Consider the following 6,049-nt stretch of genomic DNA (forward strand, 5'->3'; position numbering starts at 1 on the left):
CAATACCATGTTTTTTCTTTGTCCTTTAGCAAAGGCGGCTCATCCACCACTGCTTCGTCTGAGCGTTGTGCATGTGAGGATTCGTACCAGCTTTTCCCTGGTTTAGTACCAGCTTGTACGTGTTGAACCAGTGGAAACGTGGTGCCGGCGTCTCTTAGTACCGTATGGCAGTCAGCTCCCCGCGGCGGAGCAGCTCCCAAGGGTGTCAGCGCCTCACCAGCACGCTGTTGAAGGTAAATGTCCACACTTCCCAGCACTTGCTTGTTCTTTAAGATCTCCAAGGGAATTCAATTTAGGGCAGTCATTCACTCAAACACTCCCTCAGTTTTCAGTGATTTTTTTTGTCTCTTGCGATCTTCCAAACACAACTGTAAAACATGGTACATTCATATCCGTTGTCCTCCTTCTTAAAAACAGACACCTTATTTCTTCCCTTGTGCTAGTACAGTTGTAACTACGACGGTTAATGATGGTAGGACGCACACAAGCCTAGGGCTGCAGGCAGAGGCGTGTACCAAGCACTTCTCTCAGATGGTGTAATTGCTATGTGTGCAGTTACACAACCTGAGAACAATGGTTACAGGTATATTTAGTGCCAGAGTCTGTTTCTGTTGCAACTTTGCCAAAAAGCATGTCTTCATTTTCTCACTATACAAGTTGATATAATAAAGATACTAACTTTACCTACAACCATTTTCTGGGTCTAGTTGCCTTCTCCACAGGTGTTGGTTCTCCTTGCATTAGGAAGGTTTTCTAGGAGTTTATTATACACTGACATTTGTTTGCATTTTTCTTTATCTTAAAAGATAAAATTGTGTTTTGATGGTACAAAAGGTTACATTTCAAAGATTCTGTCTCTAAATTACGTGACTTTATCCTTCCTTACCCAAACAGGCAAACTGGAATTTGAGCTCAATTTACAGCTGCAGGGTTATTGTATTCATCTACTCCGTACCTGCTGCTTTTCCAAAGATGCAATAAGTTCAGAAACTTTAATCTTTAACTTGTAAATAAAAAGTTTAATGTAGCCATACAAAGCTATTTTTTTCAAGATCTGCGAGTGAGGTACAGAAATAAGAGACAGGAAGATATACTCCTACTAATTTAGGAGACAATGCTGTTAATATTTTCTTTTTTCCTATTATGAGGAATTATACAAAAAGTACATTTCCATTTTCTAATTTCATTGGCAATTATTTTGTAATAATGAAGTGACAATTAATAGAGTTTAAATTTTCTTTTATATTGAACACTGTTAAACTCTGCCACAAATATCTGTAATTTTCTTGTTGCCAGCACAGTGGTTTTGAGGCTTTTGATTTCATTTTCTTAGGCTTGTGACTGGCATAAGAATGCTGTCTTCTTTTTTAAGCACAATGTGTTCCAACCCAACCAGAGGTACTAACTGACAAATAAGTAAAAAACTCATATTGTGCCCCCTGGTTGCAGAAAAAAAAAAAACAGTTTCTTACCTGTAATTAAGCAAAGTACATGTAAATACAATCTATTTTGTATTCTGCATTCCAGGGAGCAAACTACTAGAAACTGTGGTCTTTTGCAGTTGTGGAATATCCTGCCTACTAGGATCACACATGTTGCTGGAGCAGTATGGTGAGTTACTCTGTGAATGAACCATAAATTGTAACTCTTCTGGCAAAGGAGACAGGGAAAACTGATGTTAAGGCAAACACTCTGGCAATGTTCTCATGTTGAGAAGAGGTGCCATGTGATATTAATTAAAAGTGCCACATCCAAAACCGATAAAAGGATGATTCACTTTTACATGGTGGATAAAGAAACTGATTCACTTTTACACAGTGAATAATGAAACAATGGAAATCATTGCTACAAAAAATATGGGAGACTGAGCACCTCGCTTCAGAAGTGGATTTGGTGTTTCTAGAGGCAACAAGAAAATAGGGTTGTTTTGCACATATAATTTTGAGCCAGCATTAGCTATCTTGTTTTGTGCAAAAGATACGTCTGAGACATTAGAAAGAGATCGAGTGGCATAATTATCCCACATTTCCCTCTTGCAGAACAGTTACACTTTTCTCTGCAACCTGCAGTTTTCTAGGCTTTATCCCATCTGTTACCTACCTAGATTGTGCAGACCTCAGATTTGCTCTACTCTTACAAGAACTTCCTTCTTAAAACTGGACAGCAAGGAAAGGTGAAACCCTGCCTGCACAAGTCACGTGATGTCTTTGAAAACAAGTTTAGGCAAAACTGGTGCAAAGGACTGTGTAGAGCCAACTTTTATTGATTCTGGGTTTATTCTCATTTAACTAAAGTGGATTTGAAGTAAATCAACTTTAATGCACGGGAGCATTACACAGAGATTGCAACGTCATAACCTCCTACATTTCAAATGGGTTTGATTTAAAGCCTGACAACCAGTGCACATAGACAAGCTTTCTCTGGGAGCTTCAGGAACAGGCTGAGGAGGAAGATGGTTGGGAGAAGCTTTGGGCATGAAGCGTGTATAAGTACGTGCAAGTAAGAATCTTGGCTATGGTTCTGCTTGTGGTTTGGTAACGTCATTCCAGAAATTATGTCTGGATGTTACATACTGCTCAAGTAATTTAAAAGCTAGGTAACTTTCCATATTGAGACTATATATTTCCCTGCCCTTAGGTTTTACAGTCTGTAGGAAAAATCAAACCTCCATCTTGTATTTAATTTTGAAATAGAACACCGAGACCTGTTCCAAGGGACAGTAGGAAAATTGCATAGTTTTGTTTCAGAAATAACAATAATACAGCCTTGTTTACTGCAGATGGCTGTCATTGCAGGTCATGAAACTGATTTGTGACCTGCTGAAATATTCTTTCTCTAGATGCTGATGTGTTCGGTTACTGAGTGAGAAGCAGCTCACCTACACAACCACTTTCTAGGCAGAAACAACTGAACGACGGGTTGAATACTGCCATCCACTGGCTGGCTGCACAGAAAACTTGTTGACCTTAGAAAGTACCTGGTAGTGTTTTGGTTTGTGGTTTTTTAACACATTTAACTTCCATGTCAGGATTTTCTAATCAGCCTGTATGATGATGGGTTTAATCTACAACGAGGTTACCTCAGAAATACTTTGTATATAAGTGGGTGATTTGCTTAGAGGCCATTTAAAAAAAAAAAAAAAAAGAAAAAAAAAAGAAAAAAGTTCTCAGTCCAACAGATAAGTTGTGGCTCTAAAGAAAGTTAGTTTTCCAGAACATAAGCTGTCCAGCCAGAGGAAATAAAATAATTTATACAGAAATTACATAATAAGTTATACAGAATACACAATCCTTCTTAATATAATTGTTTTATAACATTTCTGAGCTATGCTTAGAATGCCTATCAATGGCACTAATTCTAGCGTGAGCTTTTTGTTATAGACACAGAGATTGAAGAAGTTTCCTGGTTGCTTCCTTTTTCTGAAGTCTGCTTTACAACCGACAAAGCCAGCTGGCACTGTGAATCGCTCTTAGTATGGAAAGGCAGGCTTGTGATTAAGTCACAGCAGTGGGAGTGCGAGGTTCTATTTCTGGCTTGGTCACAGACATCCCGGGTTATCATAGGCAAATCTGCTAATTTTCACTGTCAGTCATAAGGACAACCCAGCTGCTTGCTGGAGCAGCTTCTCCCACCACCACCAGTGAAGGAATGGACCAAGAGCATGTTGTGCTCTCAGAGTCTCCAGCAAATGTCCCGGGAAGCAGTGGCAACTGAACACCTCAGAGCAGCGCTAAATTTAGAGCTTTTCTAACTCGTATGTGGGGATAGCATGGGCAGAAAAGTGGGCACTTTGACAGCTTTGTTCATTCTCCCTCCCTGATCTCACAAGTTTCCTGTGAGATTTTAAACATACTCTTGTTAGGTAATGACATGCCCAAGGAAGACAGTGTCAGAGTAGAATGGAATTTAATTTAGGAAATGACAGCAAGCTCCAACACCACATTTACTAATAAAACCAGCATGTGATGGATTTCAGTGCTGTGCCTGATTCTGATGTTAGCCACAACTGTAGTATCTTGAAGAAACTCATTGATAGTGACAAAACTATTTGCAGAGTTAAAAACAAAACCAACACCACCAAAACCAATCCAGAACTTGATGTTTTCACTGCAGAGGTGTCTGAGGCAAATTTCAAAGATGACATGATTGATTAAAAGGTGTGTAGTAATGCAGGATGATGCCAATGTAGGAATGATTAAAGAATTAACTAGTAGCTACTTTAAAGACAGTGTACATTGTTCTTTATTAACTACAACTATGCAATACAAAGTATAAAGAAATACACAGCAATCTTCTAGGAAATAAAAGTTATGTTCAGAATAGTTTACAAAGGACTTGACTGCATAAAATATATGTGCAATGAAATTCAGTCTCCAACTGTAATAAAAATATATTTTTGTCTGAACAACAAAAGAGACAAAAGGAAATCAGTTCCTTCAGAGGATTCGCATGTTCTGGTTGTTTTTGCAGTGATAGCTTGTGAGATATAGGAAACTAAGTAGGACATAAACAATACAAACTTGATTGGGCTGGCAGAAATGTTGAGAAGAAGGTGCAATTTAAAGTATTTATTTTTAGTAATCTTAGATCCTGCTAGTAACATCCATTTTAAAAAAATATTTCTTTTTTTTAATGGCTGGTTTTATTTTGGAAGGCCCCTTTACACAGGAGGAAAAATAACAACAGACAAACTCACACCAACCACCATCTTCATAGAATCACAGAATCCCAGCTTGGAAGGGACCTCAAGGATCACCTGGCCCAACCTTTCTTGGCAAAAGCACGATCTAGACAAGATGGCCCAGCACTGTCCAGCTGAATCTTAGAAGTGTCCAGTGTTGGGGAATCCACCACTTCCCTGGGGAGATTTTCCAGTGGCTGATTGTTCTCATTGTGAAAAATTTTCCTCTTGTGTCCAAGTGGAATCTCCCCGGGAGTAACTTGTACGCATTACCCCTCATCTTTTCCATGTGACTCCTTGTGAAAACGGAGTCTCCACCTGCTTTGTAGCCACCCTTTCAATACTGGAACACAGTGATAAGGTCTCCCCTAAGCCTTCTCTTCCCAAGGCTGAACAAACGCAGTTCTCTCAGCCTTTTCTCACAGGCCAGGCTCCCAGTCCCCTGATGGTCTTTATGGCCCTTCTCTGGACCCTCTCAGCCTGTCCACAGCTTTTTTGTATAGTGGGGACCAAAACTGAGCACAGTATTCCAGGTGTGACCTGAGAAGCGCTGAGTAGAGTGGGATAATCACTTCTTTATCTCTGCTGGTGATGCCCTTGCTGATGCAGCCCAGCACCCATTGACTTTCTTTGTGGCAGCAGCACCCTGTTCACTCATACTTGAGCTTGTTGCCCACCAGGACCCCCAGGTCCCTTCCACAGAGCTGCTCCCCAGCCAGGCAGATCCCAGCCTGTGCTGCAATCCTGGATTATGTTTTCCCAGGTGCAAGACCTTACACTTGGCCTTGTTGAACTTTATTGAACTTCTCCATGGGTTAGATTGTGCTGTGGAGGGCTGAGGTCATCTGTTGATTCATTTTATCAGCCAGAACAAGTACATAAAAACTTGACCAAAAATGAGTAATGGAAATGAGAAGACTGGATGGAAAAACCTGTGCTCAGGAAGAATCTTAATCTGAGGTTTATCTTGTGCAGACATGCAAAAAAGGCAAACCCCTAAAAGAAATATCACCCTTTTATGGTTAGAAGTCTTTGTTTCCAAGCAGTGTTAATGTATAGGATGTTTATACCCATTTATCCTTGTTTAGAATTTTTCCTTTAAATAGTTAGGTTTTTCCCCCTCCCTGGTGATTAACCACTTTCTTCCCACCAAGGAGATACATAAATAGTTGAGTTCCTGGCAACTAGAGATGTCTTTTAGCTGTTTTATTGATTTGGGAATGGTCTGTTGGACCAGCAGCAGAGCATTCTTGCCAAAGGTGGGCTAAGGGGCATCTTCTTACACTGTTTTATTGGATGCGCTGTAAAAAGGTACTGAAAGGACTAATTAAAGTTTCAATTTGTTGGTTTTAGTCTTGGTTTTTTAAT

The 6,049-nt window shown here is 39.9% G+C and overlaps 1 long non-coding RNA gene across 1 annotated transcript; it reads left to right on the top strand.

Annotated features, from left to right (window-relative positions):
• Nucleotides 1-5: 5 nt before the first annotated feature.
• Nucleotides 6-3,710, top strand: LOC141927863 (uncharacterized). Its single transcript, XR_012624602.1, has 3 exons — nt 6-233; nt 1,528-1,611; nt 2,840-3,710. It is a non-coding gene; the product is annotated as an uncharacterized LOC141927863 (long non-coding RNA).
• Nucleotides 3,711-6,049: the final 2,339 nt, after the last annotated feature.

Source organism: Strix aluco, chromosome 10 (assembly GCF_031877795.1).
Source record: "Strix aluco isolate bStrAlu1 chromosome 10, bStrAlu1.hap1, whole genome shotgun sequence".
Lineage (NCBI taxonomy): Eukaryota > Metazoa > Chordata > Aves > Strigiformes > Strigidae > Strix > Strix aluco.